Raw genomic sequence first — 24,352 nt, forward strand, 5'->3', positions numbered from 1 at the left:
GGTGTGTGTCTGCACTCCCGCAGGGTAGGCGCTGGGTGGACATGGTGACGCTCAGAGCCAGACTGAAGAAGAGCACTCTGTCAGAAATACTGGTAGCACAGCTCCTTCAGATCACCCGTTGGGTGAGCAGAGCAGTGGCTTGTGAGCCAGCAGGGATGGTGTCTGGAGCAGCCACCGAGCCCAAAGGCATTTCACAGCACCTGCCCTGCAATTCAGAAAAACCTTGTAGTCTAAACCAGCAAGCACATGGGTTAATCTGGACTGAGAAGGGTTTTATCCAACACTGGCATTTCTCAGACCCTGCATTAACAACCTTCTCACATGACTGCGGCAGCAGTTTGCCTAGTGCAAATCTGCGTGTTTCTGTCTGGTACCAGTACGGCTTTATGCGGAGGCAGAGGACCACATTTTTATGCAGCCAGGGAAGCAGAAAGGGAGCGTGAGCTTCCCTCATTCATTTTAATAGAGTGCTCACTCACAGGCCTATCACTAACACATTAAGTGCTCATGGTTTTAATGCTGTTTATCCAAAACAGAAGTTTGCAGCTCCAACAACAGAAACATCATAACATTGCAGTACAAGGGCTCCTAGTTCAAGCTCACAATCTCTGTAAACTCTTGTGGGATGTTCTGGAGTACATGAATCTGCCAATCACTGCCTGTCAGCTAAAAAAAGTCAAAACAAGAACACAGACGAATTCATTAGGGAAAAAGAAGACCAGCGTTCTGTCCTCTAATTCAAAGTTGCCTAGTTCCTCGGTTAGGACAAGAGACCTCTTTTATTTATTCCAGCTCCCAGTTTATGAAGACCTTCTCCCTGCTGCCCTATGACACACATACTATTCTTTGTTCTTTTATTAACCCGCCAATAAATCCCCAAATGGAGCTTCTTCTCTTCTTATGAAGTGTAATTAAAGGGCCCTGATTTAAAGTCACATTTCCATATGAAACTTTTGTGCTTGTAACAAATAACACCTCCACCCAAGCTTGATGCTAAGCCTTTATCTGCAAGGGGGAAACTGAGGAAACATTGCACATTTTTCTGTGGGAGAGTAGATGCTTTCCTGAAAACAGTGATGGGAGCTTGAGAATGGCCCCTCTGAATGTTCAGGCTACTGCTTGTCTGTGGCTTGCGAAGGTTGATATCGTGCTTTGGGGTGCTGTAGTTGGCATTTCAGCACCAGTTTTAATCCCATTGCTCCAGGGGTAGTGCAGTCCCCCTGCGGCAGAGTGCTGGCTGCTGCGTTTGCTCGTATGTGCTGGCTCTCAGGGGAGATGGGGCATCTCCCGGTTTTCCCACATGTCACAGGCTGGGATAGATGCTCTGACTTCCACCACCAGTGACAGTGATACACCTTGTTTTCCCAGGCGAATAGATGAAAAGTGCTATGGATAAAGGAAGTAGTATTAGCAATAATTTCCTTGTTTTTGACCAGGTTTCCAATCTGTCTCCTTTAAAGCAGGAAGGTAGTATTTGCTTGCTATTCAGCAACAATTCTCTCCAATTTAAGTATTTATAACCAGTTTAATTAATTTTGTCATCCATAAATGCAACATTTACTTGCTATACAGGTTGCCCTAGATATCAGCAATGTAGTGCTACAAGGCATCAGTGCAAGGGTGAACCAGAGCCACAACTCCTATACTGCATTTTCCTGTGCCAAGCTGTGGGTGACCACTGAAGGATCCAGCAGATCTCAACTCTGGCACTGAAGAAGARCTTACAAACAACATGCAAGGGATCTGGCTGCTCTGCAGATCAGACACAGTAATTTGGAAACATGCGGGACACTGGCCAGGTTGAAGAACCAGAGAGCTGGAGGGCAGCCCCATTTGCACCAGCAGCAATGCAGGTGTCCCTGCTGTGAAGTGAATTTGAAGTGATTTTACAGGAGGATCTACCATGATACACCTTAAAAAAAGAGTGACAGCTCCTTGCATTTGTGTGGTGGGCAAAACCAGACCCCTTTTGTTGTTGTTATTCTTGTTTTCCTTGGTTTGTATTCATTTGTTTTTTGTTAAGAGCATAAGGTTTCTTTTTTCCCCATGCATAAAGGAAGACAAACAACATCCCCACTGCCAGGGGGATGGTGGTGGAGGTATGAACCTGGCAGCAAACTGAGACAGTCCAGAGGAGTCTGAATCAAAAGGAAAGGGTGCCGTTTTGTGGCATGGAGCAATAAGGGAAAAATATGTTTGGCTTTGAGRACGGAAAAGATCATACAATGTCAAAACAACAGCTAAATCTATCCTGCCTGAAACTCCTTCTCCACAAAAACCAGAGCTCCCTCTAATCTCTGTGCAGGCACTGAATAAATAGATGCTGAGCCCCTCTGCTTGGGAGATGCCACCATCCAACTACACCAGTCTCACTGCAGTCTTGTAGTTCTGCTGGTTCAATCCCTGGTGTGGATGCTCTTATTCTGAGGTTTAAACTGGTGCAATTTTGGTATTACAATCAAGCACATCCTGCTGTGCTGGCAATTCACCAGGCAGAGTCGAACCCCAAACCCTCCCTATTGCCCCTTTAAGCTTGGAAAGAAGCCCAACTGAAGGTTTATCCAGAAGCTCATACTGACATTTTTATCCCATTACAGTCACACACACACACTCAAACAGCCCAAACACATCAGGCCAAAGGGCACCACAAGAATTCAAACAGTTTCAGGCTCTTCTGCAACTGCTCATCTGTGTTATATCTCAGTGTCTCCATAGAATATTGAAGTCATAATTTCAGACACAAAAGCTGTTTCTCCACTCCCCACCCTTGATTAAGCTGTGTGGCCCRGAATGAGGCAGGGTCCGGGTGTTGTAGTTTACGTGGGTGAATTTCAGCCCTTGCTGAAGAGTGGTGGAAAGTTGTTTGGGATGTGCTTTCAGAGGCCTTCTTGTCAAGCTCCGAATTTACAGTATTGTTTATCAGATTTCTCAATATTTACATTTGGTTCCCATTCCAGTAAACAGATGACATATTATATGATACTACTGTTCAAAAACCCAAGGAAATGAAGAACAGAAACTCTCCATTGTAATGACAGTAAGGCTGCAGCAGAAACCCACAAATGCAAAAGATGCTGAATTTAGGTTCCTTCCAATGCCTTTTTCCCCTGTCCATTATTTATAGATAATGCACAGTTCATGCATATTTAGAATAGATACAAACAATGTTAGGAAGATAGGAATTGCTATATGGGTTCAGACTCACAGTATTTTTAACTCAAAACGCTGTCTCCAACAGTGACAATTTCCAGACGCTTTAGAAGAAAGATTTCTGTAATGGATGATAATAGGAGAGTCAGCCTGTAAATCAAATTCTCCTTTACTGAAGGAACTTGGCTTGTGACACGAAGCATGAGGGATATAGTCTGTATTTCTAAAACTCAATATAATGGAGAATGAGAAAATGTTCCTATTTGTAGGTAAATGCGTGGTGCTGTGTGAATCCTGCATAGCTCTGGCACACTGGTATCATGGGGCACCAAGATCCCTGGGTGAGGGCCACCAAGGGAGGAAGCCTTTCCTCTGAYGAGTCCTGCAATGGGCCTTTCAGTAAATGTGCTTGACATTTTTCTTCTTTGATTATAAGAGGACACTGGCTATGCCTTTTATTTTGCTTCTTATCTTTTTGGCAATATTTTGTTTCTCTTGCCTCACAGACAAACCTTGGTGATGGTGTTGCACATGTGCCAGTGGCTGGCCTGTGTGCCCTCTCAAGTCATGCCCTTATGTTCAGGCAGTCACCCGGGTAACAGTAAGGAACAAAACCTATGTTTCACAGAGCATGTTTTGTCCCCATGCGCGGGGAGAGCAGCCCGGCTGGTGGAGTGGATGGACGGACTGCAGGTGCCTCAGAGGCGTCTGGAAATGCACTGGATAATGCTGGTGAAAGTGTCAGTGCTTGGGAAAGTAAACAAGTCTCTGGCTTGCGACAGGCACATGCCATGTGTCTTTTGCCCCAAAATTGAGAAATCATTCTCGCTTGTTCGCAGAGAAGCTGAAGTTACTTTTGTATCACACTTTCCCATCCTTAATTAAATTGAATAATTTTACATAATATATCAAGCAGTGCACCTGCAGTATGCAATGCAGAATGGGCAAAACGTTCATTTTAATTACACTAAGTTTATTCAACCATGTTAATGCCAATAACTTCATCTGGCTGGAGCAGCAAGCAGAGTTTGGCATTTATTTCCAGGTATTCAAAGCCTTGGTTTCTGCAAACTGAAAGGACATGAGCCATCTAAGGGAATTTGATCGCAGTGTTTGATTTAGCAAATTAATCTTGAGCCTCAAGAACATGATAATAGCAAATAAAGCTGTATCAGCTTCACCTGGCTCAGAGTTATAAGGGGACGTTTCCAGCATATAAATTAGCTTAATTTGGGACCAGTTTTGACAATGGTTCTAATTCAGTAGTCCATACCACAAAGAGTTAAAGAAATGAGACAAGGGATTTTAACATTAGATTTGCCTGAATATTAATACGATATTTTTTCCTAATACAGAATACCTACTAAGCAATTCTCTTTAAAGACTGGCTTTGAGCTCAGACATAACAAAGTGCAGTGTATACAGTTATGTGGGGTTACCACCTCTCCTAACATGTTGTATTCCGTGTTTGTACACTTTATTTTAACATATCCCTGTTTGAAGTGATTTTACAGGAGGATCTGCCATGATACACCTTAAAAAAAGAGTGACAGCTCCTTGCATTTGTATGATGGGCAAAACCAGAACCCTTTTGTTGTTGTTATTCTTGTTTTCCTTGGTTTGTATCCATTTGTTTTTTGTTAAGAGCATAAGGTTTCTTTTTTCCCCATGCATAGGGGAAGACAAACAACACAAAGATTAACACATTTGCAGCAGTGACAAAGCCATTGTTACCAGCTCATTCATTCTGCATCTGGACTTTCAAGCATCTGCACAGAGATGAGGGACCTAGCTGAAAGAGTTGTGTGTTACTTTTTAAGGGAATGAGCAAAAGTACAACCTCATTAACATGAGTTACGGTTGTTAAATAGCCAGGAGATATGAAAAGAAGCAGCAGGTTGGCAGGCCCCTGTGGTCTGCATGCCAAATGAATATGGAATTGAAGAGGTTGCTGTGAAAAGGAGACTTCTTGCATATTGATTTATAGTGCAAGTGCCTAACCGTAAAACAGAAATACTTTAGGAGCAGAGAAATACTGAGATTTAATATGTCTTTCTGTGATAATAAAGTAAATTCTTCCTTTTTTTATTAGCACCTTCTGTAAAGATTTTTTTTACCCAGCGCAGTACACTAGACATACAGCACATAKGGACACAGAGAGTTCTGTTTTCTAAAAGTCACTGCAAACAGAGTCCCTCGTCCTGGCATCTTTGGCTAATCTCATGAGTATTCACACAGATTTTGCCCAAGATAAAATTTTATAATATAAACCACAATACAAAACAGCCTCTTTATCAACCATCTGCTGCTGTTTGAGGTTTATCCCCCCAAAAAAGAATGGTTACCATGCTTCATTTTCAGCTGATTTTGTGGAAAGAAAAAAACGAGTCATTCTTGGTGTTCAGTTTACAGTAAGCTCCTACGTRTTTCACCAGGAAGCCACTGCTCTTTCATCAGATAGCCCCAATGCACAACAAGCAAGAGCAAAATTGTGTATCATTTATGGGATGTAGCTGCAATGCAAACAAATCCCCTCTCACAGCTAGGCTTTTCTGTGCTAGGTGTTGTTCAAACATACGTAGGAAGACACTGTTCTGTTCCAAGGAGCTAAATGGACTTGGGAAATGAGAAATAATAGGTGACTGCTAAGAAACAGTAAACAGCAGGATGTGTACGTTGCCTGGCCAGTGCTGCGCCAGGACTTGACTTCCCCATGGCAGATCAGCGGTGGCTCACACGTGCGTCTGCATTGCACCTCGATACGCTCCCACGCTTTGACTGAGGTTGCTTGCCTGAGCACATGCCACAGCTCAGCACACTGGTGACCGGCTTAGTGCAATGCCAGGCGTTCCTGGTCGGGCAGTCCTGCACCATCTGTGAGGAGGCTGTGCGGCTGGAGGTGGGTACGGCAGGGGCTGCGCCAGGTTTGTACCCATCGGCACAGACCTAGAGACCGGGATGGGGGCTATTTGCAACGTGATGCAGGGACAGGCTTGCAGCAAATTCATTTCCAGGGCTTTTGAAGAAGGTTCAAGCAGGAAATTATGCCCCTGAGGGTGATGCTGCTGTGGAGAGAAATGGTGGAAAAATAACCAGTGTTAATGACAGCCCAGTAAAAAAAAACTTGCAGATTCAATTGCTTGTTGTTCCCATCTTTTTGGGCTCTGTGAGACACCCGAGGTTGGCAGGTAAATGGACCTGGCGCATCCATTCCCTGGATGGTGTTTGAGCCAAGGTTTCAGAGCAAGAGGAGGAGGAGGATGTGAGTGGGCATGGTCTCCGTGTGTCCTTTAGGCAGTCGTTTTGGTTACCTGTTGGTAGGTCCGGGTTGGGGAGAGACTTTCTTGCCCTCATGCTGCATGTCTCAGGGAGCTGGGAGGGATGGAGGGTGACATGGAGGCTGAGCTGGGTCTCTGGATTGTGATCAGGGTGCAACGCCATGGGGAATGGAGGGGAGCAGGCTGTGCATCGCTTCAGTCCCTCGAGAGATCAGACTCTCTCCATCTTTAGTGCTGCACTAAGTGCAGGCTAAAAAAGATCTTGAAAGAGAGGAAAGAAGTGTCTGCTTTGGATCATTACTGCGGCAAAGTCTGCAGGATAGGATCGGTGTTATGCTGGGGGAAAAAAATATAATGCCAYGTCTGTTGGTTTCTACAAAGCGCTGACAGGAGGCTGGCAGCCAGGTTACTCCCAGGGGCCCCGCGTTTCCCGTTGCTGTGGCCATACAACCAGTGTGTGCCTCACCCCCGGCACGGCAATGGAGCAGGGAGACGTCAGCGCCGCTGGGAGGCTCTGCGCTGGGGGATATCGCTGGGACAGTGGCTCCCAGCAGCTACTCACCTCCACACTGCTGGAGGCTGAGCAGCACCTGGGGCAGATGCAGCCACACTGGGCAAACAAATCTGCGCTTTTGGCTTATAGCGGACGTCCATGACTGCAGTCATTTTTCCAGCTTCTGCAATGAGTTAGGGCACTCTGTGGTATGACAAAAAGTTCTTACAAGCCAGATGTGGTCAGAGAAAGACTTGTTAACCAACGTCCTTGTTGAGGTGGGAATAAGAATGGTGCTGGGAACCACATGGGTTATAAACCAAGAAATATATAAAGTTTTGCACTTTTTTAGTTATTAAATACCCATTCAGATTCAGACTATCAAGGAGATGGAAAGCAGTTTGCCTGGACGCCTGTGGCTTGTGGCCATGCCAGTGTGCCCCAAGATGCACAGGACCCACAACAGGCAAAGCAGGGCTGTGCTGGCTGGCCAAGCGGGAAGGGACATCTGGGCATTTCACAGCAGTTGTGTGGGTGTCTCACCAAGTTACTGTGGAAACACTTATAGGCAGTATAACACAGCTGAAGTGTTGCTTTCTTGAAAGGCAGGCAAAGTTCATCACCTGACCATTCATGACTCCTGGTTTTATTAACTAGAGATGTTTTATTCAAATTTGCTCGGCTTGTGTCCTTTCTATTATGAGACAMCCCCCACGCCTTACTTTTTGCACTGAATGTTTCACTTCTTGTCCTGCTGCCAGGGTGTGCTGATGCAGGTCGGGCCGTGATGCTGAGGCCTACAGCAGCTCTGGATTCCCCAATAGCTGCCACATTCCTGGGAGAGGGGCTGCCTGCTCCCTCCAGTGTGGGGTAGGTGACGTCATTGCCTCGCTGCGACACTGTGCCCTGTGATTCAGTAATTGTTTGTAAAGGTGCTGGGAGAGTCTCTAGCAGCAGTTTTATTTATAGGAGACATGTGAAAAGAGGGAAGATTAACATTTCTGATTTTTGTAGTCACCTTGGGCCTGTGACTGTTTGCTGAGACATTCCACTGTACCTTGGTGATTATTTTTGTTTAATATATTGCCATTCTGTGTTTATTTTTCAGGTGTTTATTTTGGAAAGGGCTCTGTTTACATTTCTGTTTTTATATGAAGCACACATATGGTGATATTTGCTTTGCTGGGACTTAGCATTCCTCCTCCTCCCTCTTCCATACAACCCTCGCTTCAGCTGAGAGGCATTTTATGATTCGACAAGTGAAAGGCTCTTTTTTGGTTTCAGCACAGGTTCCCATCAACCAGCCCTTGTCCCTTTACTCAAGCAGTTTAGACAAAGCACATTCATGCTGGAAAATGTTTTCATCCTGACTGAAACAATCTTTCTAAGTGCAACTGATATCAACTGCTCTCCCCACCCTCTCCATCTCCTCATATGCCAGAGAAGGACAGATGTTATGTTCTGAACAACTTCACTGCAAAAAGCCTTTCTTTCACTTCCTCAATTCTGTCTTCTGTGGTGACCTCAGGTCATCTGGGAGTCTCACATGACATTTGAGCTGTGAGGGCACAAACCTTGCTGCATTTTTTTCTCTGCCTCATGCTGAGATGGTGGGAAAACAGATAAATCAGATCTTCCAACATCCAGCCTGTGAAGTTAGACAGGTGGATCTCAACTCTCTCTTCAAAGGAAAGGAAGCAGCTGAAGCTYTTGCACACTAGGTTGCTCCCTCTGTGCCAGCTAATAAGTAGAATGAGAATGTGCTACACGTCATCTGTGTTCTGATTTATGTCTCCCATCAAAACCATAGGTGACATTTCTAGGAAATGGGAAATAATATTTGTTCAGCTTTTGTTTATGGATGAACTCATTTATTCTTTTGTGAGCTTTCTTTTTTAGGCAGGCTTTTGTAAGTGATACCATCATTGAGTTGGAGCTGCTTAGAGGCTGCTTTGCATTTTTGTTGTTGGAATTTTTTTTCTTTTTGACCTTTGCCCTATGTGTGGTCTTTGCTTTGTAGTTTATCTATGACATGATGCCACAATTCCTTGCCCTTTTACAATGGTCTGTATCAGGTTCACTAGAGCTTTAAGAACGGGAAATCCAGCTGGTCACTTGAGGGCATTGTAGACCTCTTCAGAATAACCTTAGTGTGATGCTCAGGAATGGCTTTGTGAAGTTTGCATCCCAACAGATTAATATGCTGTGACTCTTCTGGGAGGAAAATCTAAGAGACACCTTTATGAATGTTGCAGGTGGATCTTGAGGTGTGATAATGTGAAAAATAGTGATTTCTTGTACATTTTGTGTTTGTATGTAGTCACAAAGGTAGGAGCTGTGTATGCATTTACATTTGATCAAAAAGTCGTTTAACTGAACATACATCTGTCCTATAAATACAGTGTGTGTATGTATTTAATAACACTCAACCTACAAAAGTACCTATTTTGAGTCTTTTTCCTTTTTATCATAGTCAATTACTAAAAAATGATAATACGATGGAGGAACTTTTCTTCTGACAACCTTCTTATATGTCATTTGCCCAGAGAGGACAGTGTCCCAGACTGCAGGTCTGTACCTAGCCACAGCTCTTCGCACTGAAGGTGGCAGAAGACATCAGCTAGCTCCAGAGAGTCACCTTCTATCCTCCAGGCTAAACAGAAATCACTCCAGGCAGGGGAATTTTGCTCCCAGGCAGAGTAAGACTCAGGGACAGATATAAACACTGTCCTCTCTCCAGGCTCTGAAGAATCCCTGGGGAAGATAGTGCAGTCCCAGCCTGTATTCTCTCTCCTACAGGCACCTTCCCTCACTTCTTTTAGCATTGGTTGGGTACCTGCAATCAGGAGCCTCCCAGGAAGGCAGATGAGAAGCCCCTGTGGAGTGGCTTTATACCATTTGTCTGCAAGAAGGTAGTGATAATTCTGGGAGAAGGATGGAGGCTAATTTGGGGGGGGGGGGATTTCTGGGTATGTAAGTACCTACAGGCTTTATTCTGTGTGCTGGAGTGAGACACAGCAGTGGCAACTAAAGGATTAATTAGTGGATTCTCCCTGGGGCATGAAGAGCCTGGACTATAAGGCAAGCAGGCTCAGTTCTCACTCACCTCACTAGCATTTTCCTTCCTTACYTTCTCTAGGGCTGAATTTCATTCAGAAAAAAACAAGGTTCAAATCCACTGTAAGGATTAGGCACTTAAAGTAGTCCTTAGCTGGGACATGGGCAACCAAATCCATAATTTAGGTTGTGAAAATCCCTCTTGGGCTGCCACAGTCTGGAAGATGCCTATAGTCCACCAGCACCTGACTTTTTTGAGCATTTGCATTCCCCAATGCAATGTTTCACACTTGTCCAGAGCCCTCATGTACACTGGTGGGCTATTCGGCATTTCTCTGGTGCCCAAGCCACTCTCAGGACAACAGCGTAGGCTCTTCTCTCTGGAAGACCTCAGCCTTGTAGCTGTCCTCAGAGCCTGTTCAACACAGTGAGCTGAGCACCTGGAGATAGTGGAGTTCCTGGCACTTTTTCTTCTGCTTGTCCAGTCACTCAGCAGTGAGCTCTCCCAGCTGGAGTATGGGACTCCTCGGTTTGATCCCTTTCCATCTGTGATGATGCAAACTTGTACCTCTTGCCCTCTGCTAGAGGTCATGGCCTACACGCTGGCCTCCCCTCTTGGCACAGGACCACTCCTGCTGCCCAGGGACCACTCCGAATCCCTTCAGGGCTGCCCACTTTGCCTGGCTCACCCACAGCTTTGCTGGTGCAGGGGCACATCAAGGGCCTGGGGAAACTGGTGCCTGGAGCTTTCACGTATGAACCCTGAGCACCAGACCTGGGAACTGTACACAGTATGTGTTTTATGCCTGGTTAATCTTTAAATACTGCATGCAAAAAGGAACAGAGGGAGATAGAGGGCTGAGATGTCATTCCCCTCATGCTTATAAACATCCCACAGCCAGGTAGCTGTTGCGGTCTGGGGGAGAACAAATGTATGCCTTCCAGCARGCATCCTTTTCCAGCAGGAACACCTTCCAGCAGAAAAGGGAATCCCTCCTCCCCAGAGAGCAGCTAGTCATTGAGCTCATGTCTAAAATACAATTTTGCCACTTTGTCCTCAGTTGTACTGAGAAAGGGGGCACGAGGACCCATCTTCAGGAAGTAGGTCGAGGAGGGGAATTGCAGTCATAGGACAGGACTAAAACACAGGCTGGGCGAGATCCAGGATCCCGCTTCTCCTTTCTGACGGGGGTGGGCAGYCTCCTGTTGAAGCTCTGTGCATCCCGCTTGAAGGTGCCTGGTTCCCCATGTACCCATCGCACCGAGCACTGCATAGGGCCCTGGGCTGAACTCCCTTTGGGTTTAACTCCCCTTATGCTCAAGGTCATATGTCAAGTTAGCAAGAAAGGTAGAATAAACTCATCCTCCCAGGTGTGACATGTTGCCGTATGAATTGCACGGGCAGAACTGTAGAAAGTCTGTCTTATGGTCAGCATCTTGCTGTGTTGCACTTCATCCCTGCTAGAGCTGCTGCAGCTGTTTCAGACTGACTTGTCATTTCTCCCCTGTCTCCCTTCACCCATTGCTTTACTGCTGAACGGGGGAAGCATTATTGCTCCATGAAAAAATATACAGACCTTACTGGTTGATTTTATAAAGCTGTAAAAAATGTGATGAACTCAGAGATTCACTGCTCCTTGGTCTCTGAAATCCTTAGAATTTGATATTTGCAAAAGTGTGCCTGTCTGTTGACCAGCGCATTCAAGTTCTTTGCTTAATCTTGCCACTGAGCTTATGAAAAAAACAGGAGCAAATCTGCATTCATCTCCCTCCTGTCCTTGTCTGCTTAGATAAATGAAATAACTACAGTGAAGCTAACATCCAGGAAAGACGAGAATGGCAAGGTCACGATTTGAAAACTACGCAGGACTTCAGAAACGAGAGAGAAAGCTTTCATTCCTGATGTGTTTACACAGTTTTGCACAGCATTATAGTGATTTTATTTTTCTGCAAAGGCTTCATGGGTCACTACTGCCTGGTGAAGATACTGCTGACAACCTGTTATTGCAGGAGTGCTCACAATATATGTCCTAGAGTCCTAAAAATGCCCCCAGCTGCTTTTCAGGCTGTATCTTCAGTGCAGGAACAAAGCAGTGAGGACTCATGAATACACAAGATGTAATGTCTGCTCATTCAAAAAGACCTGGTAAAAATACAGTCATATTCTATGATCTTTTATGAAAACAAACTGACGAGAAAAATTATAATTTCCCAGTAAAGCATGAAGTCCAGCGTATATGCAAACTAAGAGTAGTCTCTGAGTCCTTCACAGCACCCCAGAGTCCTGCTGGAGCTTGTGTCACTTCCCGCTGTGTTGGCGACCGAGCAGCCTGCGTGCTGGCCCCGCAGACACCCTTGGCTTTCCCCTCCCAGCCCCAGCAGCCTCCTTGGCACTCTGCATAAAGGCTCTTGGGAGAGACGTCCCTTTCCATGTCTCCCGGGAAACCCAGCGCTTTGGCTTGGGAATCCCTCTGGGCTGCAGTGATTCAGAAATGACCCTGCCTTTGTCCCAGGCCTCATGTCTCACGTGGCCACCAGACTCCTTGGTTTGCTTCTCAGCAGCAAACGGATGGTTGCTATCAGTAAAATGGGACAGAGGGTCACCCTAGAGACCCTGGCAGCCTCATACTGGTTTCTGCATTTTTGTGATGCAGACAGAGCACAGATGAAGTCAAAATGCCTTTAACTGTACTAGGAAGAGACAAATCACTCTCTGCAGGTACCTGTCTGCTTTCTGCAATGATAGAAGGGGCTGAGGTACCTCACTTAAGATCATGCCTAACTTTGCACAGTAAAAGTTAGGTGAGAAAAATATGGGCTTTAGGGGACATTATTAAGCATATATTTAAGTATAGTTAAAATCCATTTCAGCCTTTACTGGTGAGCTCTGACACTTGAAGATCCTGAAAAAAACTGAGTTATGCAGCTTCCAGACTAGAGGGATGCCAAATTCAGGATTTTTTTATAGGATTTCTCATCATACATTTTCTGATTCTGTACAATTTCTTCTTTGTTCATACCAGTTGATTTCTTTTTATGTGAATTTATTTTGCAGAAGCATTTGCTCCCCTCTTGCTGCAAGCCCCACCTGCTTTCCAATACTCTTTTTTGGCTCAAAAATGGGACAGTTTTGGTTCTCCATTTTCAGACTCAGCATGTTTGCAAAGCACTTACTGACAATAGACATATTTTAAAGTTAATTACCAAAGAAAGATTGAATAGGCTTTTTTCATATACTTACAAATACGCCCCATGCCTCTATTTCAGATATTGTACTTGTTAGTCACTCAGGCCATTATCCAACAACTTTTAATGTCAGTGGAAAGGTTGATGCTGACTACAGTGGCTGTTGGATTAGGCGTTACAGTACAATATCACTTACACTTGCAAGATTTTTTTTAAGCTGCTCTTATTCGCATTATCTCAAGGTGTGGGCCTGCTTGCGGTGCTGGTTACTTGCATAACAGGAACATGGCTTGGAAGGGAACCCCCAGGTCAGACAGACACAGTGGTGGCATCACCACTGCATTTTAATGTTTTTTTTTCAGCCTCCAGCTTAAAGATAAGTAAGATGTTTAGCCCCCACTGCTCCAGCTAGGGGCTGTTCCAGAATAGCAAAACAATATGAATTAACCAAACCTGAAGGCAGGCAATCTCACAGGCCAATTGGCAAGTGCTAGAAACCCTCTGCCACTCACCTCCCAAGCACTGCTTTAAGTCAGTGATTACGYGCTCAGTCAGCAGATTACAAGAGTCTGTTGGGGACAGGTCTCCTGAGCAGCTGTTGAAAGCACAGGCAGAAGTGCAAACAAGGAGAGACAGCAGCAAGTGTTTCCTGAAGTGCTCTAAATGTGTGAAGATGGTGGCCCTCTGCTCCTGCTCCCAAATCTCAGCGTCGGCCCTTGAGCGTACCAGCCATGTTTCTGCCATGCCATCATGGGCTGTGGTGGGGGGAGCCAGGCCGCTTCTGAAGGACCACTCATAAAATTACAGCTGGCTCATGAACCAGCTCTCAGAAACTACCTCAGTAAGGCTTGCTCCATGCTGCTGCCATCCCCAGATGGAGCAGGGCTTCCCTTAGCAAATGTGTCKYCTCCTCCTCCTTCTCCTCCTTCTCGTCTTCAGGGCCAGTCCAGCTCTGGGCCTGGGTGTCCCATCTCCCATGCGGGGCAGCCCGAGCTGTGCACTCCCAGTGCTCAGTCCCAGCCCAACTCTCTGGCCCTATTCCCAGAGTCAGCTGATATTGGCAGTACAGCCTTGCTCCTGATAGTTATTAAGCTGATACTAGTTTAGAAAGCTTTCCTAGAATTTAGCTGAAAACTTCACATTTTGCATTTAAAAGGAACTCACTGTTCTGCAAAGCAGCTAAAAGGCTATAATACAAGAGCCATTTACACAAAGGTCAGTTTGGGTGTTTGCACTGGCTGTGGGACTTTCCCAGGATGCAGTAAGCTATGCTGCCTGTGTTGGGTACCGGTCTCTTTGGGTAAAAGGGCCAGTTTGTCAGAGAGAAGACCTGTGCAGGGGGACCCATGAGGCCCATCATTTTCCACTGCTATGTTATTTGTGATGATTGTGGGTGCTGAGCCATGTTTTGCACGCATGTGCCACTTCCCCTTGGGCTGTATGGGCTACAAGTGTGGAGATGGTCTGTGACCCTTCAAATCTTCATGTTTCTGTGATAACAGCTGGAGCCTTTTCCTCCCAGGATGTATTACTCAGGGGTAGCTTCTCATCAAAAGGACTACAGGTTCACTTCCAATCAGCACTCAAAATAATAGTGTTACTCTATCTAGACAGGGATTTAACGGACAGGGTGGGAGGATTAGAAACCTGTGGCATTGCCTTGGTAATGAATGCTTGTCCTAGTCTTCAGCCAGGCCTGCTGCAGTACTTTGCTGTCCTGAGTCCAGCAAAACTCTTGGACCCTCAGGAGTTCAGGACAAGTGGTTACTTGAACCTGAGCCTCGGGAATGTGCCCAGCTCCCGAGGGCAAGCCCTTGGCATGGGGATGCGTGTCTGTGCTGGACACCATGGCAGTGCAGTGCCCCTTTCTGCAGCATGGTCCCTGGCCTGGCATGGTGTCTGCAGTTCGTACTCTCAGCATATGTGTCCAGGGCCCTCAGAAACACAGCAACACTGGACACCTGCATCTCAATCCTGCCTGGGTGAACCTGGGTATTAACAGCTACATTTGCCAGTCTAGAGCAGAGCTCAGATGTCAGCCTAAACCTAACTGCAAAGACATACATCTGGTTAACTTTCAGTTGTGCAAGATTTTTCAAGAGAGGGATATAATACCCTCCACTTCATGGTGTCAATAAACTTTCAGCAGGAAACGAGGTTGCTGGGAGAAGGATGCCAAACCTGCCTATCATGGCTTTCATGTGATCCTACTTTAAAATCTCTGGTGTTGGACATTGGCAATTTCCAGGCTTACGCTTCTGCCTTTTCTACACTGAATAGCACTTTAACCTTGCAGGACCTCTTGATTTCAGTGTGAGTGTGTGGGGAACAACTTCTGCTCAGCCCCTGGCCCATAATGTTAAGAAGGCATAATAAATAGTGGGGTTAGTAGAATGCTCTAACAAAGCATTATATGGCCTCGGATAGGTAATAATGTAATGAGCATTGCAACATCCAGCTGAAGTAAGTATGTGTGTTTGCCTGTGGACCAAGCKGTGTGTGCCTTACTCTTTCTGAAAGCAAGACCCAGACTCCTGAATTAGTTAAGTATGTCAACACAGTGGAGTTGGGCTGAAACACATTTAAAAATCTGAATCTGGATATATTTCCACCCTTGGTCCAAAATCTGTCTCTAGCTATGGTGAGCTAAATAGTATGTGTCTGGAAAAACAAATAATTTCCAAATGTTTCAGGGTTGTTCATAAACACTGTCCATATAAAGAAGTCTCTTGTAAATATCCTTGAGACTTTATGACTGACTTCTGATATAATTCATTTACTCAAATCAGAATCTGACTTCCAGTCATAACTCTGTACCCTGAACCATTGCAAAAGTAAACAGTATTTAGATGGAGCAACTTTTTCCTCAGGTTTCTTGAGGTGCTCTTCTGGGGTCCTTTCAGGCTTTGTGTACCAGCATGAATCCATTCAGATATATACCATGCCCTTCACAACAGCCTTCTTCCTGTTCCACAGTCTTTCATCCAGTTATTGATTACATCTGGACAGGCTTCACTGGGCAGGGAAACTTAATAAGAGAAGGAATGAACTCTGCCTGTTGAAGGTGTTCTGGCCAGTGACAGAGTGTGGGAGCTCCGTTACATTATATTGTATTACTGTAATAGGGTCTCCAGTGGTGTTATTAATCAAAATAACCACCCTATTTAATACTTCAGTATGTTTTCCCAGTGCCAATGTAAAACTCATTTATATCATAACGATCATGAGGGAGCAGGGACTTTCAGGCTGCCCAAGCTCTTAAGTGTTTAATGTCCCGTTCAGCCCTGGCTCCCTGTGATGTAACTTGAACTTGTCCTGGATCCTGCCACTCTTCAGCACTCCAGGGAAACACTATTGATTACAGTAGAGTTACTCCTCACTTACACCCATGTAAGTAGGAATGGGACTCCAGATGATATATTTACATTTTTTTAAAGATGACTTAGTAACAAAGACAGAAACATATACATCTTTGCTAAGCTGAATTACTAGATTTTTCCAGAYTTCTGATACCATTTTTATCCTGTCAACCCTTGCTTCTGGACTGTCATTAAACCTTTTGTTTAGTAGGAAGCAATGGGACCTAATCTCATAACAAACACTATAACCAAGGATGCCCTCTGTGTCAGATAAGAGAGATAGTATTTTTTTAACTGGGCTCCTAGCTGCGGGTGCTGGATCTCAGTGTCAGGATGCTACAGCAGCTGCACACAGACATGTGGTGAACATGAAAGAAGAGAACGGTGAACTGTAGCATCTATCTCAACAGGTTTGYAGGTCTGCTACCTTTGTTCTCACCCAATTTTATTGGGATATCCCTTATACGGAGAGAAAGAGGCAGGAACTGCTAAGCTTTAACTTCAAGACTAAGACCATGGCAGCAGAATCTGGCACATCAGTGCAAACTCCCCTTGCATGTTGCCCAGGAGACCTGAAAGTAGCAAAGCCCCCTGAGAAGAGAGAGTTGAGCTGGAGGCCAGAGTAGCCACAAAACTGAGGAAGATCATCTGCCTGGAAAGCTGTAAGAATGATGAACAACCTTTCCTTTTCATTGCCTGTTGCCTCTTTCAGAGAATAAGAATGACCAACCAGTTCAGGCAAGATGCAAAGGGGCTGTAGCTCATCTTGATTGCAGCACAGGGATCTGAAACTTCAAGGCTGTACCTTGAAGAGGGCTCCAGACAACACAAGGGAATATATTTCTCTGAGACTGATACAGACCTCCGAGGTATTGGCTGGGAGTAAGGGTTGTGCTGGAGAACAGTCTGGGGATGTGTAGCAGGCTGCACTCGATCTCCCCAGAGGAGTCAATCCCTGCTCCAAAACACCTATTAATGGGCTCTGGAGCTTTGGAGGCAGTACACATGGAGGAGTAAAAACAGGCCAATAGTATTTTCAATGTACAAAATACTCTAGGAAGAAGACGACTAAAAGTGTCTGCCTTTGTTATTACCCTCTTGTTGAAAATGCTGTAGCTCACTAGAAGATTCATTTTTTTTCTTGCCAACTTTCTGATTTCAATAATTTTGGCAACTTGTGGCATATTTCATACAACCTTTGCATTATCTGAGCTCCAATAAGACTTCTAGTGTGAGTAAGGCTGCAGGAGCAGGAGGGGTTTGCTCTGTTACGTTCTTTGAGCATGCTGCCTCTTTGAACGTATCTTCATCTTTCCTCTTTCATCAGCCTGTGTAGCTTTTGAACCCACTGCCTGATTTCAGTCAGACTGGCATAAGGGTGGAGATTTCAAGGATACCAAGTTCCTCCATGTTTTCTGAAAAACTGGTAGCTTACTAGAAGAGACCCAAGTTAGCATCTGCCACCCCAGGAACAGGACTGGAATCACATAACAGAGAACAGAGGGGCCAAAAGACATAACTCTGCAGTAAAACAGGTTTCCCTCTTGGTTCCTGGAACAATTTACTTCAAGTATAGTTTACGGCTGTTTTGGAAATTGTAATGTGGGACTCTTGCTATACTAAGCAGATGGTAGATTAATATCACATAGGTGTTTCCTGTTTATCAGCAATACTTCCAAGTAACACTTTCTCACACATCAAATTATAGTGAGTTTGTTCTTGCACTGTGGGGAGGAAAAAAAGGATCATTTTTTCCATTTCAAAGCAAAATGGATTTGTTTTGACAAGTAGTAGGCATCATAGCTCTTACTGATCTTAGGAGCTTCTAAGTTAGACACTGTTCCCTTTACTAGCATTGTTTTCCTTTTGGAGATGTATTTCTAATGGCTTATCTGTTTTGCTGGCCATTGTTAAAATCAATGACAAAGAACAAGACAAGACAAGACAAGACAATGACATTTTTCCTTTCATTTTGGCCTGCTCCCTGTCTTATGATCACCTACCTCAATCCTTGCCTGGCGATGTCAAGGTGGCACTGACTTTCTCTGTTCTGTAGATGCTGTTTACTGTATACCCTCAGCGTAACTGTTTTATGCTCTCTATGTTTATTGTTGCTAATCCACTAAAGATCTTGAAATCCAATAAAATTGGCCCCTTGGCGACGTGAAAATCTCCCTTGTTCAATTCATTTTCCAAGAGAGAATTTCCAGATGAATCTAGATTAACTTTCTACTGTTTTTGTTTTTTCATTGTCTAGTTATGAAATGTTTTGTGACAACATTTTAAAACGGTGAGTAAATACCATCCTAGTGGAACTTACTTATTTGCTTTTTAGGAATGACTTCTTGTGCTTTTTTCAGGACAGAAGTACCTTTCAGTAAGACAGTTCAAAAGAGACAGCACTACAGAGAGTTAAGAGAGGTCAAATACTTAAACTGTTTCTCCCTTTACAGAATCACAGAATCACAGAATGGTTGAGGTTGGAAGGAACCTCTGGAGATCATCTAGTCCAACCCCCCTGCTCAAGCAGGGTCACCTAGAGCACATTGCACAGGATTGCATCCAGGCGGGTTTTGAATATCTCCAGAGAAGGAAACTCTACAACCTCTCTGGGCAACCTGTTCCAGTGCTCTGTCACCCTCACAGGGAAGAAGTTTTTCCTCATGTTCAGATGGAACTGTCTGTGTTTCAGTTTGTGCCCGTTGCCTCGTGTCCTGTCGCTCGGCACCACTGAAAAGAGTCTGGTCCCATCCTCTTAACACCCTCCCTTCAGATACTTGTACACATTGATAAGATCTCCTCTCAGCCTTCTCTTCTCTAGGCTAAACAGGCCMAGCTCTCTCAGYCTTTCCTCATRAGAGAGATGYTCCAGTCCCCTAATCATCTTTGTGGCCCTTCGCTGGACTTGCTCCAGTAGTGCCACATCCCTCTTGTACTGGGGAGCCCAGMACTGGACACAGCACTCCAGATGTGGCCTCACCAGGGCTGAGTAGAGGGGGAGGATCACCTCCCTCGACCTGCTGGCACCACTCTTCCTGATGCACCCCAGGATACCATTGGCCTTCTTGGCCACAAGGGCACATTGCTGCCTCATGCTTAACTTGGTGTCCACCAGCACTCCCAGGTCCTTCTCSGCAGAGCTGCTTTCCAGCAGGTCWACCCCCAACCTGTACTGGTGCATGGCGTTATTCCTCCCCAGGTGCAGGACCCTGCACTTGCCTTTGTTGAACTTCATGAGGTTCCTCTCCACCCACCTCTCCAGCCTGTCTAGGTCTCTCTGAATGGCAGCACAGCCCTCTGGTGCATCCACCACTCCTCCCAGTTTTGTATCGTCARCAAACTTGCTGAGGGTGCGCTCTGTCCCTTCATCCAGGTCATTGATGAAGAAGTTGAACAAGACTGGACCCAGTACTGACCCCTGGGGGACACCGCTAGCTACAGGCCTCCAACTAGACTCTGCGCTGCTGATCACAACCCTCTGAGCTCTGCCATTCAGCCAGTTCTCAGTCCACCTCACTGTCCACTCATCTAGCCCACACTTCCTGAGCTTGTCTATGAGGATGTTATGGGAGACAGTGTCAAAAGCCTTGCTGAAGTCAAGGTAGACACCATCCACTGCTCTCCCCTCATCTACCCAGCCAGTCATTCCATCATAGAAGGCTATCAGATTGGTTAAGCATGATTTCCCCTTGGTGAAKCCATGCTGACTMCTCCTGATCACCTTCTTKTCCTCCACATGCTTGGAGATGGCCTCCAGGATGAGCTGCTCCATCACCTTTCCAGGGATGCAGGTGAGGCTGACTGGCCTGTAGTTCCCTGGGTGGACTATAGTTTCAAGAAATCAATGCTCTTTGCCAAGCAGTTACTTTATGTAACAGGAAAGTTTTGGAGTTTGAGTATTACCAACCCAGCTGTAGGGTGCATGGGAAGAGGTGTCATTTCCTTGTCTTCTCAGGGCAGTGTTTGTGAGGCAGCCAGGATGTATTTGGGACCAGCAGTGGGCCATTGCCCCATATCCTTGTGCCCTTTTGAAAAACATTTGTTGGCTCAGCCAGTCTGACCGGTGCTGAGGAAATGGTGCTAAGAATTTAATCTTTTTTTTCCTCTAGCTGGATAGGCTTCCCATTCCCCTAGTCATCTCTGTCCCTTACTAGTCTGAGTTTATCTGTCCATCCAACTCCTTCCTCTCCGATACTCTGACCATCCTCCACATTGGCAACATCTTCATCAGCAGATTTCATTAGCACAGCATTGCTTTTTGTGTGACATTAAAGAAAAGCACTGCCACGCTTGGTCCCTGAAGAACTCTGCTGTAAGCACTTGCCAGCCTCCCTYAGAGCTCAGTAAGTCCTTGCACCCCCTTGGCTAGTGCCTTATYACCCTATGAGTCTTGTACTAATTGACATCATCTTCGTTTGGACTAATAATTTCCCAGATGGTGCCATGTTGGATAGTTTACTGGAGTCTAGATAAATCTCATTTTCTTTGGCCAGTAAAATCCTTTTGTCAAAGACAGGTCTGGCTTAGTTGGACACATCTGTTGATAAAGCATGAACTTGTATACTCTTTCTCCATGTTTGTTGTTTCCTTAAAATTTTGTTTTATGCCTTCATGCTATATAGACCATATAAATAGGCACATATTTTTGAGTGTTCTTACTATCCTTTTCTTACAGACAGCCTAAACTACCCCAAAGTAAAAATATATATTAAAAATCCTTGCTGCCAGACTCACTATTTCATTTGCTCTTTCATTATTCTGTGATTCTGAGATACAGATCACCTGGTCCTTTGATTCAAACACATTAAATCCCTTTGAATTTTGCTTCTGCTTCAGGTTTGGTAATTTTTCTTAGTGTAATTCTTAGTGTAATTAGCTACCACATCTTTGCCCCTCTGTTCATTATCATCCTCTTACTGCAAACTGAGAGGAAGAAATTAGTTCATTTTGGGACCATACCTTGATTGTCTTTAATTTGGACGCTGCTCTATATGCATAATAACTCCACTTCTTTCTCTCCTTTTTGTTATCTTTGTAGACTGGCTCTGAACTATTTATGTGAATTTCCTTTGCAAAGTTAACACTGTTTTGGGGCAGCTCTTACTTAGCTTGTTTCTAAATATTCAATTACTCATTCACCATTTTTGGGTCTAAGCAGATCATCAAATTCCACATTAATAAAGCATTGGTTTTCTGCTTGAATCTTCTTGAAGTGGATAAAATATGCAGCTGCAGAACTTTTCCTAGCCCTGGAAAGATGAGCATAGGGCTCTACTATCAGGCAGCATAAGAGGAGTCCAGGGAGCAGAGCAGGGAAATAAAAGATGGCAGTGAGCAAATGCCTGTTTATTCCCTCTGAGGGTTTATAATACTCCCACAGAGGTTGACTGAGCAGGACAGGTCTGGGAGAGTGGCAAGACCGGGCTGGTCAGGAGCACAGGCTCTTACAGCTGTCTATATTTGTCTTCTCTTTGCATCTGTTAAAAAAATTGATGCATTAGTGGCCCAGGTACTATCCTCAAACACCTGTGTGACATTCACCCCTCTGGAGAAAAAAAACATGAAGATTTAATAGGCATAACATGTGGAAAATGCCATTCTTGCCCACATTGGCAAGGCAAGCATGAGCTGTGGAGCCCACAGCACCTTGCGTGGGTGGCTGGTCACCAGGCTCGCCAGAGCGAAGAGTCCTCTCACGGCAGGGACAGCCTCGAGTTTGCTCTGTTTTGGTTTTTTTTGCTGAGTTTGGTTGCTGGGATTTATCACAGCTGGGTGACTTGCGTTATCCCACTCAGAGATAATGTGGGAAAATAGTCTTAGTTTTCATTTGCTAGGACGACTCTAAGGACATTTGTTGAGACTGGATAATGTCATTTCAGCAAAGAACAGAAAGGTACTTTATGCACTGAGGTCCTTTTCTTTAAATTCAAGTATGATATAGTTTTAGTTCCTATTAAAGACAGATAAAAGTAAATGCAGCAGATGATACAAAAATATCTGTAATTGAATCTTACAAAATTTGTGCAAAGCCATTGGCTGTTTCTAGCTTGCTTTCATTTATTCTTGGGGTATTTCTGCATATTTTTGGCAGGCAGATGTTGGCTCAATCTTACTTGTGCTCCACAGCAACCAAGCATTGTCTGAGTGTGGTTATCTTCTTAGGCTGTTTTTTTTTTTTGCCATGTAAACCATGCTCATGTAGCTTTCAGTCAGTTCAAACCAGGGGACAAGTGAGTTCATATCTGTCTGCAAAATACAACATAGACCTATGCCCAGAGTAAACTCAAGTCAACAGAAAAACTTCCATTGGTTTGTGCACATCTACCTTTGCATTCAGGTTCATATAAGGCATTGCACCATTCAAAGTAAAGTTAGCATGTGCCTACCTGTTCACTGAGTGGGATCCAGTTAGAAAGTTGTCTTGTGTACAGGTTTGCTTTATGAATCAGCATGCTGGGAAAATAAACCATAATGCCAGTAATGTTTTCAGAAGAAGGGCACTACAGAGAAACACAAAGCACCAACCAGGACCTTCATGTATGTCTGTGGATTCAAATTCTCAGGAAAATTTCTTAAATGTTTCGCTCAGTGTCCAGGGGTCATAACTGACTCAGTGTTGTCTTTATCTCTTTGGGAAAGAGCAGGGAGAGCTGAAGAGGTGATTGAAAGGGGCAGAGGAATCTGTTTTGCTTTTACCTCCCTGAGGATTGATAAGGCTTTTTTTTTTTTTTTTTTTTTTTTTTTTTTTTTGCTGCCACAGATACAGCATAGTGTTAGTAGTGCTAAAATTGCTCTATGCCTAGGTCATGACAGGGCTGATTTTGTAGGGCCTGTAGTATGAAAGCAGCCTTCAAGCATAGTTTGTGCAAGTGATACAGATTTGCACTGCAGGTATCAGCCTACCAGCCTACACACGTAAAAACTGCTGCAGACTGAGGTTAGAAGATGGGCACAGATACCAGTAGTCCACAGATACCAGTAGTCCATAGCTCTGGGCTGTGTGGCACTGGAGAGCTTAGGGAGAGTAAAAGGTGTTGGAAAAGGCAAAAATGAGAAGTGCATTGTCCAAGCAAAGTAGCTGGCCACTACTGCAGGACTCTGTGCTCATCTACACCCAGTCCTCCACTTCTGCTGGAGCAGAGCTGATGCAGAAGACATCAGGAATTTGGTGCATCTCAGAACGACACCCTCTCTAGCTCCTACTCCTGTATTTAGCTAATTTATCACAAATGTATCACCACTTACCTTTTGGATATCAAAGGGAGAAAGGGGAAAAGGGCATGTTATCAAGGAAAGGGACAAGATGTCTGGTCTAAGCAAGGAAACATGCCAAAAATGCTTTCATTACTATCTCTTCAGCAGCTACTAACACTAGGAAACCTTTCTCTATTATCTGTGGAGGAAGGACTTAATAAAGCATCTGCCAGAAATACTGTATAACAATGTGTACAAGAATAGCCAGTTCCCCTTCCAGAGAGTGAAACTCGAAGGGGTTTCATTCAAGCAGATCTTTTTATTCTGATCTGAGCTGTGCTTGTCCAGTACTAAAAAGTTAGAGGCATGGCAAAGTCTGGAAATTTAGTTTACCCATCAAACCACAAAGACCATAAACTAGCCACTGGGTGAAGTCCTGGTTCATTTGGAGGGAGGGGATACAGAGATATCATGATCAGGACTGGCAAGGAAATGAAGCAGACTCAGTTGCTTACTGTGTCCAAATTCAACACAGATGATATTCCAATGCTTGGAAAGAGAGAGGCTCAAGGGCAAGGTTGAGTCTGGGGAGGAGGGAGCACGGTGACCAGAGCGTGGGTGCTGAGGAGGGAGAG

The sequence above is a fragment of the Apteryx rowi genome, unplaced genomic scaffold, assembly GCF_003343035.1.
Source record: "Apteryx rowi isolate R43461 unplaced genomic scaffold, aptRow1 scaffold_247, whole genome shotgun sequence".
Taxonomy (NCBI): domain Eukaryota; kingdom Metazoa; phylum Chordata; class Aves; order Apterygiformes; family Apterygidae; genus Apteryx; species Apteryx rowi.